We start from the raw sequence: 12,203 nt of genomic DNA on the forward strand, positions 1-12,203 counted from the left end.
AAATTAACGTTGTTAGCCCCAAATCAAAACTGGTGGAAAAATGTGACCAAGGGAGAAAACGCCGCACGTACGAAACGGGCGGTCACGGGTCTCCCACCAAATTGCAATGATGAAGTTACCTTACTCAATCCCACTGAGAGAGTGTTTTTATCCATGTTTGTACCTGGGGCAGCAGCAGGCAGAGCTTTGAAGGAGATAGGACGGTTAGCTTGTTGGGCTGAAAAACAAGCTAAAGTCACCACTGAGGTAATAGAAACTCTGTTAGGAGATCAAAATAGCTTACGCCACGCAATTTTGCAGAATAGAGCGGCAATTGACTTTTTGCTATTAGCTCAAGGTCATGGTTGCGAGGATTTTGAAGGCATGTGCTGTATGAATTTGTCCGATCACAGCGAATCAATTCATAAACAGTTGCAGTGGTTAAAAGAGCATGCAAACAAAATTCATCAAAACCATGGGTTTTTAGATGGGTGGCTGACTAACTTGTTTGGGAATATGCCACAATGGTTAGTAGGCTTGCTTGTTGAAGGCTTGTGCATTATAATAACCCTTATGATCATAGGTCTGTGCTTATGTTTAGTGCTTAGTTGTATTAAGAGAGCTATGTTAAAAGTAGTAAACCAAGCCTGGATTGCTCAAAAACAAAAAGGGGGAATTGTGGAGGAATGGCTGAGTGAAAAAGGGCATGACTTGATTACAATGAGCAACCCAGTCTTTGATAGGGATGAAAGCCTGGAGGAGGCTGTGAACTGTCCTTGAGAAACAGAAGTATGAAGAAGTAGCTACATGATAAGTAAGAGATAAGCGGTACTGCCTCCGGGAGATAGAGAAACATCTGCTGCGCGTGGACAAGAGGTCCGCACTAACTGTGTGAGCGCTCCGGGCGCGTGAACAGAGACTGTAAGCCAATCGTATAATTGTTGCTAGCGCGTGCTCTGCTTGTCTGTCTTTATATACTCTGTGAGAACTTGAATAAAGGGAGAACGACCATACTCATATTGAGACTCATCGTTACTCCGGGTCCGTCTCCCACTCCAACACTATACTACTCGGGGATCTCAGCATCTAAAGGGACATAGCATTATCTGTGCTATTCTCTCCTTATAGTGTTAGCTCTAATAAATAGCATTTAAGATGCTATCTTGCAGGGTCTGAGCGCCTTTCTGACTGGGATCATAACAGAAAAGCACTTGCAAAACATATAGTCAAGTCAAATACACCTAATACCTTAGTTCATAAGACCATACCTCTGAACTTGCTCAGCAGAGTCATTTTCAGTAACTCTCTAGTTCTCAGAATCTTCACAAGGAATACAAGTACTCAGAAAACATACAAGATTGATACTGCTGTCCAAAATATTTCTGCTCAGACAGCGGAACATACATATGAACGATCACTTGTAGAACTGGGTATCAACCCTAGGGCTAAGAAGCCACATTGCCAATAGTCCAAAGCCAGGACTTCTCGATTACTTAAAAAACCCAAACAACCCCAAAACAAAACAAAAAAAAAAAAAACCAAACCAAAAAACCCCATCAAACTTAGAATTAAAAAGAGGAACAGAATTCAGTAAAGAGTTCATATTGAAAAGTTATGAAATGCAGGTGTTTCCTTATTAAAACAAATTGCCATTCCATCAAGGTGCAAAGCTGTGCATTGCTCCTTTACAGTTTCTTGAAACAATACCTTGACCAGAAACTACAGGGCTCATGGTTCTGTCTGTGGTTATGTATAAGTGTACTGGTTTTGGCTGGGATAGAGTTCATTTTCTTCATAGTAGCTCGTATGAGACTATGTTTCAGATTTGTGAATGAAAACAGTGTTGATAACACACACCTATGTTTTAGCTATTGCTGAGCAGTGCTTACACAGCCTCAAGGCCTTTTTTGATTCTCATACTGCCCCACCAGAAAGTAGGCTGGGTACGCACAAGAAGTTGGGAGGGGACACAGCTGGGACAGCTGACCCCAACTGACCAAAGGGATATTCCATACCATATGATGACGTGCTCAGCAATAAAAGCTGGGGAAAGGAGGAGGAAGGGGGGGATGTTCAGAATTATGGCATCGGTCTTCCCAAGTTACCGTTATGCATTATGAACCCCTGCTTTCCTGGAGATGGCTGAATACCTGCCTGCCAATGGGAAGTAGTGAATTAATTCCTTATTTTCCTTTGCTTGGGCATGCAGCTTTTGCTTTATCTATTAAAATGTCTTTATCTCAACTGATGATTTTTCTCACTTTTACCCTTCTGATTCTCTCCCCCATTGCACAGGGGGGAGGGGAGTAGGCGAGCTGCCTACTGGGGTTAAATCATGACAATAAGGAAAAATAGAAACAAATAATCACATCTAAAAGTAACAATAGCAGCAAATACTCAAAATACCCTGCGCTGTACATATACCCTGTATATATTGATTCCAGCAAAATGGTTATACATTCCATGTATGAAAACACAGAGGAAGCTTAAGCACAAGTGGGAAAAACATCACTACAAGTGTTTATATACAAACTGAAAGTTCGCTCTCCTAAAATCCGGTGTCCTGACTTTACTCTTCATCCGGCCCATATCCTTCAAGATTGTGAATTCCACCAGGGAATGATCACTGCAGCCCAGGCTGCCACCAATCCTGACATATCTATTTAGTTCTTCTGTGTTGGTGAGAAACAGGTCTAGCAATGCTTCGCCTCTGGTTGGGCTGTTGGGATTAAGAATTTTTCCTCAAATCCTAAGGAATATCTGGGTCTCCTGCAGCAGTAAACCACACAGATTATTTTATTTTTATATTTTGTTTGCCATATAGAGTGATCCTTGTTCCTGTATCAAGGAATGATATAAAAGTACAGTTCTTCACAAGTTTTACATAGCCTTCTACAATCTCCAACTCATCTCTTTATCCTCTTTACATAAGCCATCTTACTTAGGCTCGTTTCCCATTCTTGTACCATCTTACAGTTCTGGTGCTCCTTGAAATTAATATTCCAAAAGCCACAGAGTAGCTAAGATTTCACAAGCACCAAAATTAATACCTAAAAGTCAATTGAAATTGCAGAATAGAACTTTAAAAATTACATTCAGTGAACTTACCAAGTCAATGCAAGGAAATAAAAAACATCAAAGCCTGTGATTTTAAACTAGATAACCAAATTCTTGATTATCACAACTGGTAACTCAGAAAAAGAACCAAAAGCTACAGCAGATGACTCCAGCAAGAGTACACAAGTTATTTACCCAATTTCCATAAAAAGATATGTCTTCTCCACTAACGCATGTGTCCTGCTCTCAGCAAAATTTCATTTCTTAAAAGAAAAATTGAATTTAAGAGAATCAATCAGAATTTACCTCTCTCGTAGCACAGTCATGAGGAGCCTCTTCTATATTTACTTTCCCTTTTGGAAATCCCCAGCCAGACTTTGCTAAATAGCCCTGGACAAAAAGAACCTGAAGAAGTAGAGGAATGCAAATGTCAAACATCCACTATTCTAAGCAATTTCTATTTAATCCCTTTCCTCCACCACCCCCGCTGCCCCAAAATGAATCTTTAAGTTGGAATAAAGAACCCTTAAGCATCCATTACCATTACAGCACGAACTGGTAAATTTTGTATGAGATCATGTAATTCAGAATTAAAAAACAAAAACAAAACCAAAAACCACACAGTAGGAAAGGAAGCAGAACTGTATTTACTGTCTCCCATATTTTATTTTGACGTTCTATTCCTGTACAAACTTAAGTGGTGTCACATTTCTGTCAGGTCTTTGTGAATCTGAAGCACCTCTTGGGTTTTTTTGTTTGTTTTTCCTCCAGATGAGATATGTAAACTACAGAAAGGTTACTTTTGCTAGCATACTCCATGCTTCCCTTTAAGTCTCTCACAATTATTTCCATACTTACATTTTCAAGTGTGTCATCGAGAATAATTGCACCATGGGTTGGCACTCCCATTTTATATTCCTTGCACTCATCTAAAACCTTTTGCACATCTTCATCTTGAGGCAGTAAAAAACAACAGTGATTGAAGAGTACAGCAATATGTTAAGTAAACTAAATTTAAGTACCCAGTTTCCAATCACATGCAGTCATACAAAAAAGACACGTACTCAACATTTAAAATAACCACACTCCCCACCCAAAATGCTTTCTAAATACTTCCAAGCAAATGTAAGAGTACTACAAGTAATTCATTACCAAACTCTACAGGCGAGAAAACATTAGTGGTTTGGCAAATCTTATACAAGCCATTTTTTAAAAAAAAACAGGGGTGCTTGTTTGAAGGAAGTTCTCCCCTAATAATGAAGAAAAAGTTGGTGTTGGTGGCTCCAGAGTTGAGGCAAAGACCTCAGAATCATGGGCTTGAGCCCTCCAGGGCAGAGGGATTGGACGATGAGTCCAAGAGAGGTGAATGCCTAATGTGGAATGTGAACCAATTAGCTTAGAACACGCTACCTTAGGACTAGTATAAATGTATGTAAAGAATTATAATAAAATCGACATCTTGCTTGCATCAAGCTGCGTCCCGTCTCTCCATCGCGGCAAATTGGTGACCCCGACGTGATGGGTTTATGAATCGCCTAGCTGAGCGACTTGCTGCGAGTCCCACAGAACTTTGAATGAGCTGCTGAAAGGAAGCAGGAGCCGGCCGGCAATCAATCCCTCCGGAGTAGAGAGGTGAGCTGTGGGAAACATGGGGAATCAAGCGTCTTCCCCTGAGAGAGACATATATGAGCTTATGAAAGCTCTCCTTAAAAAGCATGGAAAGAATATCTCTGGGCATGATCTTAAAACGATACTTAAATGGGTGCAAGTGAAAATACCCACTGTGACTGCATCCACTATTTTTACGCGAGAACTTTGGGACAATGTGGGAGTGAAATTATGGGATGCAGCGACTACGGGGAATGCTGAAGCACAGCGCATGCTTCCGTGGTGGAGAAGTATTTTTGAAACTTTAAAAGCCCAGGAAAAAAGTCACAAAGATGAAGCAGAGAGAGAGGAAGACTCTCCTGCGATACCTCCGTTATCGTCGGAGGGTAAAAAATCCATTGCACCACTAGAGGTGTGTGCTGCGGGGTATCCCCCAGAGGAGGATCCCTTTGATCCGGGACCAGTGGACCCTGAAAAGGAGCCAGACCTCTACCCCCCCGACCCACACGATGTGTGGGCTAACATAAGGCGCCAAGCCTTAAAGGAAGGAGAACTAGAGATTGCTAAAATGATAGTAGCTCCCGTGATTTATCAAGGTCGGGGGGCACAGTGGGAAGCTCTATCTTTTCCGGTAGTTAAGGAGTTGCGCCGTACTGTCACTGAACATGGACTTTCCTCGCCGTATTTTGCAAGCTTGTTATCCTCTGTTTTTGATACATATGTTATGACTCCACATGATTTAAAATCCTTAGCGCAATTGCTATTGACACCGACACAATATACTTTGTGGGAGGCTCACTGGAGAGGGGGACTCCAAGCACTCCTTTTAACTTATGTAGGTCATAATAATAACGCTATTGCTGCACTGACCTTGGAGCACCTCACAGGCACAGGTCAGCACACTAACTCTGTAGATCAAGCTCGAATTCCACGGGAGGCCCTCGAGGCAACTCGTGAAGAAGCGAAAAAGGCCTTTTTTAAGGTTCCCGATTCTCAGAAACCGCAAAAGGCTTTTACTACTATCACCCAGGAACCCCGAGAACCTTATATGCAGTTTATTGACAGACTAAAACAAGCCTTGGAACGCCAAATAGATAACACAGAGGCACGCGAAATTTTGTTGCTAAAACTGGCTGTTGAAAATGCTAACGCGGATTGCAAAAAATTGTTAAAATCCCTCCCAAACCCGAACCCTACATTAATTGAAATGGTGGAGGCTTGTAATAGAATTGGTACTATGGATCATAAATTTGAGGCCATGGCCGCTGCTTTCGCAGCCATGCGTGGTCCAACAGGACCGGGGAACTGTTATGGTTGTGGCAAACCCGACCATCTAAAGAAAAATTGTCTAAATGCTAATACCAGTGCTAGACCCCAAGCCCCTGGGATTTGTCCCAGGTGCCGAAAAGGGTGTCATTATGCTAATCAATGTCGGTCCAAGTACGATTTTCAGGGACAACCGATACAGGGAAACCAGCTACGGAGCGCGGAGCAGCGACGCGTGCAGACACAAATACCGCAGCCGACGCTTCAACCCCCTCGGAGGGAAGCAGCAGTGCCTCAGGTCTTCGCCCAGCAACAACAGGCAGCGCCGGACTGGACCTGGCAACCGCTCACACAGTAACGTTACTCGATTCCTCGGTTCACCTATTGTCAACAAATGTCTCGGGACCTTTACCCCCTAAAACACAAGCCTTATTATTAGGAAGATCATCTACAACATTGTCAGGGCTTTTTGTGTTACCAGGTGTTATTGACTCTGATAGCACTGATGAAATTAAGATTATGGCATGGACCCCGTTTCCTCCTTGCACTGTACCGAAAGATAGCCGTATAGCGCAATTGATACTGATTCCCACAGGCACAAGTTGCCCAATTTCTAGTCAGCTTCAACAAAGGCAGGGTGGGTTCAGATCTACGGGGAGCCCACAAATCTTATGGGTACAGTCTCTCTCCCAAAAACGGCCTATATGCCAATGCACCCTCATTCGCGGAGGGCAGCAGGTGGTGTTAAACGGAATTATTGACACCGGGGCTGATGTTACAGTAATATCTCAAGCTAAATGGCCCCCACAGTGGCCCCTAGCCAATATTTCCCAGGCGTTAGCTGGGATCAGTGGAACCGGCAGCAGCCACCAAAGCTTGGAATTAATCCAAATTCAAGGCCCAGAAGGACGTATAGCCTCTGTCAAACCTTTTGTATTACCTGTTCCCATGATTTTATGGGGGCGTGACGTACTATCACAATGGGGAATGTCCATTCGAACCCATTTTTAGGTGGGGCCATTGAAATGCGCGACACCCTAAAATTAACCTGGAAAACCGATGTCCCCATTTGGGTAGATCAATGGCCCCTACCTTTAGAAAAGCTTCGCGCCCTTCAAGAATTAGTTACGGAGCAACTAATGAAAGGACATATTGTACCTTCTGCTAGTCCATGGAACTCACCGGTTTTTGTTATTAAAAAACAGACCGGCAAGTGGCGCTTGCTCCATGACCTTAGAAAAATTAATGATGCTATGGAAGACATGGGAGCCCTACAACCCAGACTCCCGTCCCCTACTATGATTCCTCGAGATTGGCACTTGACTGTTATTGACCTCAAAGACTGTTTTTTTTAATATTCCTCTGCATCCAAATGATGCTCCTAAATTTGCTTTTTCAGTTCCAAGCGTCAACATGCAAGCTCCGTTGCAAAGATACCAGTGGGTTGTGCTGCCACAAGGAATGAAAAATAGCCCCACGATATGCCAATGGTATGTAGCCAAAGTGCTTAGTCCAGTCAGGACTGCAATGTCTAGTGTCTTATTGTACCACTATATGGATGATATCCTGGTGGCTGCACAACATCACGAGGTCATGGAGGAAGCTGTAGCCCTTGTCACGGCTGCCGTTAATTTGGCAGGCCTCTGTATCGCGCCGGAAAAAATTCAGAAAACACCGCCGTGGAAATATTTAGGCTGGCGCATAAGGGCTCAAACTATAGTTCCTCAACCTTTACAGATACAGACAGATATAAAAAACTTGCATGATGTGCAAAAATTGCTGGGAACAATCAATTGGGTCCGACCGCTGTTGGGAATTTCTAATGCGGACTTAGGTCCTTTATTCGAACTGCTTAAAGGAGATACTGACTTGCGTTCCCACCGCAGTCTTGATCCTGAGGCCATTGACTCCTTACAAAAGGTTGCTACCGCAATCACTCTTAAACAAGCACACCGGTGGGCTCCCGAACTACCTTTTTATCTAATTATTTTAAACCCCGCTCGACAGCCTCATGCACTAATATTTCAATGGGACTCTCAAAAATCAGACCCACTGCTGATTATCGAATGGGTTTTCTTGTCGAATCAATCTACAAAAACCATTTCGACGCAGCATGAGATGTTTGCTTCTTTGATAATTAAAGCCAGGCAACGCTTGTTAACGTTATCAGGAGTAGACTTTGCTTGTATTTGCTTACCTGTGACAAATATGTATCTACAATGGCTTTATCAGCAGACACCTTTATTATGGCGTTGGCAGACTATACGGGCCAACTCACATCCCACCCACCTTCGCATAAGCTGCTTAATGTCGATTTTCGCTTGATACCCAAGCCGAAAAGGAGTGATCAGCCATTACAAGCCCTTACTGTATTTACAGACGGGTCTGGAAAATCGCACAAATCAGTCATCTTATGGTGGGACAACCAGCATGAACGCTGGGACTCGGACATAGAGACTGTTCCTGGTTCTCCCCAGATAGTGGAGTTAACTGCGGTTGTTCGAGTTTTTCGGAGGTGGTCCACACCGCTTAATCTCATCACTGATTCAGCCTATGTTGCGGGGATTGTTGAGCGAGCTGAAGCATCTGTGTTACGCAACGTCCCACATTCTGACCTATTTGCTTTATTACAAGAACTTATCTTTCTCTTGGACTCTCGCCCTCACCCCTATTTTGTTATGCATGTCAGATCACACACTTCTCTACCTGGTTTTATTGCAGAAGGGAATCGACGAGCCGATTTGCTGACATTACCAGTACAGGTGTTGCCGGATCGCGTAGCACAGGCTAAACTCAGCCATTCCTTTTTTCACCAGAATGCTGGAGGTCTCAAACGGCAGTTTGGACTTACCTCTCAACAAGCGTCTAACATTATTGCTGTATATCCTGACTGCCAAAGGCATTCTTTCCCGTCAGTCGCAGGAGGAGTTAATCCCAGAGGACTACAGAGCCTACAGCTATGGCAAACAGATGTTACGCATTATCCAGAGTTTGGTAAATTGAAATATGTCCATTCCTCCATTGACACCTTTTCAGGTGCTTTATTTGCTTCTTGCCACACAGGAGAGAAGGCACGTGATGTCCGCAAACACTTGATGCGCGCTTTTGCTACTTTAGGTATACCTTCACAAATAAAGACGGACAACGGTCCTGCTTATGTCTCTACGGCAACAAAAGCATTTTTTGACTCCTGGGGTGTGACTCACATTACTGGTATTCCTTATTCCCCTACAGGTCAATCTCTAATTGAACGCTCTCACCAATCTTTGAAGCGTTTGTTACAACAACAAAAAGGGGGAGTAGGAACTGCTACTCCTGAGGAACATCTGCAGAAAGCTTTGTATGTTTTTAACTTTTTGAATTGCTCTTTGTTAGATAGCAACCCTCCGATAGTCCGACATTTTAACACGAATGCTTCACTTGAGGTGTGAGTCAAAGCCCCCGTGTTGGTTCGTGATCCGGAAACAGGTAAGATCATGGGACCATATCCCCTTATCACATGGGGCAGAGGCTATGCTTGTGTCTCCACAGAGAAAGGCCCCCGATGGATCCCGGCAAAGAGTGTACGACCCTTCCGTGAATCCCTACCACAATCATCCAGCAGCTCAAAGCTGGGGTCTCTAAGCTTCGACAAAGCGACAGTTGGGATTGGTTAGATAAACTTTTTGAAGGATGGGGATTGTCAGGGTGGTTAAGGAGTCTTGTGAAAATGATTATGTATGCTTTGGCTGTCTTTGTTTTCTTGTTACTTTTTTTGCCGTGTTTGTTGCAATGCTTACAAGGATTGATAGCACGCTCCATAAAAAGAGTTCTTACTGTGCAACAAGAAGGGGGAGATGTGAGACAGGATTCGGCTGGTCTCAGCAAAACCCCCAGCACTGCTCAGTTGATAAAAGAAAATGTGCTGGAACTTGTGGGCCACAGGCCCTGGGAAAGATAAGATAAAAACTTTCAGAATAGGGAGTACTGACTTCCTACAAGGACAGCTGGTGAGACTGTAAAACAATTATCCTGTAAAAGATAAACTATTGTCCTTGCTCAAGATAGATTTATATAATTAGAAGAAATAAGTGTTTAGAAAAATACCTTTTGCATTAGCATCAGCATTAGCCAATCTGTGAATGCCTAATGTGGAATGTGAACCAATTAGCTTAGAACACGCTACCTTAGGACTAGTATAAATGTATGTAAAGAATTATAATAAAATCGACATCTTGCTTGCATCAAGCTGCGTCCCGTCTCTCCATCGCGGCACTAAAGATGCTACCAATAAAAAATATTCTACAACAGAGTATTTTGCTGCAGTGTTCTGCTTTTAAACTAGTATTTCCAGCAAAAGCAAGCTGGAGAGGGAACAGTATAATCAACAAGTGCTATCTATTAAATAGCATTTTTCTTGTGCTGCCTACAACTAACAGAGGAATTGTGTTGGTCTGAAAATACTGTTATAAATAAAAAACTACTTAAAAAACCTAACTGTATAATATTCAGTGACAGAAGACAACCAACCATTTTTTTTACAGTTTATTGCTAAAATAAATACTGTCAGTCTTTCAAACTAAGTCTCTGATATCAAACTGACAAGGAATTACTTTGGGTAATGAAACCACAGACAATATTATTAAAGTTAAAACACTTCAGTCCCACCTCAAGAAGGCATGAGAAAAGGTTAAAACAAAAATACTTGCTGGCTATTGGTATGAATTTTACTTAAGTTTTTCTCCATCAAGGACTAGATCATGCAAGTTCCAGCAAGGCCCAATAATTAATGAAGAAAAGCAGAGGACAACAGTATGAATTCAGTAAAAAACACATCTTCTTCCCTATAAACAAAATGTCCTCTAGAAGATTCCAGCAGCAACTGTCATAACTCCCAACAAATGCATACCATTACCCATCAGGAAACACATATCCTCTTTAGCTACGTTAACATTTATGTCAGTGTTTTCTTTGAAAGGGATTAAATTAAAGAGAGAACACCATGAAGAGCTCCAAGAGCTCATTTTTCAGATCTGCCAAATTTCAAAGTCAAAAAAAAAAAGTCAAAGTGGAAAAAACCCTCAAAAATAAGAAACTACTTGATTTCCATACTTCTTAAGCAGCAAGAGAGACATTTCTTTTGTTGAAGTCACAAAATAATGAAAGCAAATGAACACTTAAAAACCCACTTATTTAGCAATACTAGTTTTTAATCACTAACACATGAACTGTCATTTTCCTGCTGCAAGTACAAGATATGAAGTTTCACTAACAATGTTCAGTTTACGCTTTATTCACTGAGACTGAAAACAATTACAGTAAAAAAAAGGATATCAGCTTTAGCAAAGTCTCTTATCCCACACTGAGGTAATCCTGGTGTGTTTTGCACATAGAAATCCAAGTAAAACAATGGGCAAATTCAATCTGAAAGCACACTCTGACTGTATTGCCTCTCTCTTCACTTGGAATGTGCAAAATAAATTGACTGCCATGAAAGAAAAAGATTAGCCAGATTTATTCATTTAAATGAACCTAACAACAAAAACATGCTACAGAAGCATTTTTCTAATCTATTAGCACAGAGCAAGAGATCTTCCTGGTGGTATGGAAAGCAAAAAGTTTTCACATGAAAGTAAAATACAGCTTTTGAAGTCAAGAAAGAAAATGGATCATGAGGTTCTTCACTCTCACAAAACGTGATTACAAGAAACTAAGCAAATTAACTGTTGTAAAAACAGAGAAAGTTATAACAGCTGACATGAAAGGCTACATTACAAGAAATGGGTTATGAAAACACATCCATGTGGGTTTTTTTCCACTTATTAGTTTTCTTAGTTTATAATAGAAAGTGGACAAACAGTTTATTTTTCAAGTCTACTTTACGCTTTAGTTCAGATATTGATAAGATGGGGATAAGAGTGTCTCCGGAAACAGGTGATAAAACAGGGATAAGAGTTTCTTCACAAACAGGGAAGTTAACTGAAATTGCAGGAGTGAGATAACCCCAAAATAGGAGAATTAACTGAAACTGCAAAAGTTCGACAATTGAAAAACTGCAAAAGTTAAACTTTTATGTAATAGGCGGATTGGGAAGTCTGTACCTTCCAAGTACCTCAGCCAATGGGGAAAGGAAGAGGGTTACATGCGGCCGGGGGAATTAGGATGAAATGGAGGCTGCATCCTCCAGCAATTGGAGAGACCCCACAGGGGTATGCCCCAGTGGACTCTCACTTTATTCGAATAAAGTCTTTCCAGGACTCCTCTGTCTCCTTTGTGAACATCAACCTCTGGCAACGGGATTTCCTGCACAATAT

General features: G+C 41.9%; 1 pseudogene; it reads right to left on the minus strand.

The window, feature by feature from the left end:
* LOC141476597 (m7GpppN-mRNA hydrolase-like) overlaps positions 1-12,203 on the minus strand; it is a 52,214-nt pseudogene that overhangs the window by 17,146 nt on the left and 22,865 nt on the right.

The sequence above is a fragment of the Numenius arquata genome, chromosome W (assembly GCF_964106895.1).
Source record: "Numenius arquata chromosome W, bNumArq3.hap1.1, whole genome shotgun sequence".
Classification (NCBI taxonomy): domain Eukaryota; kingdom Metazoa; phylum Chordata; class Aves; order Charadriiformes; family Scolopacidae; genus Numenius; species Numenius arquata.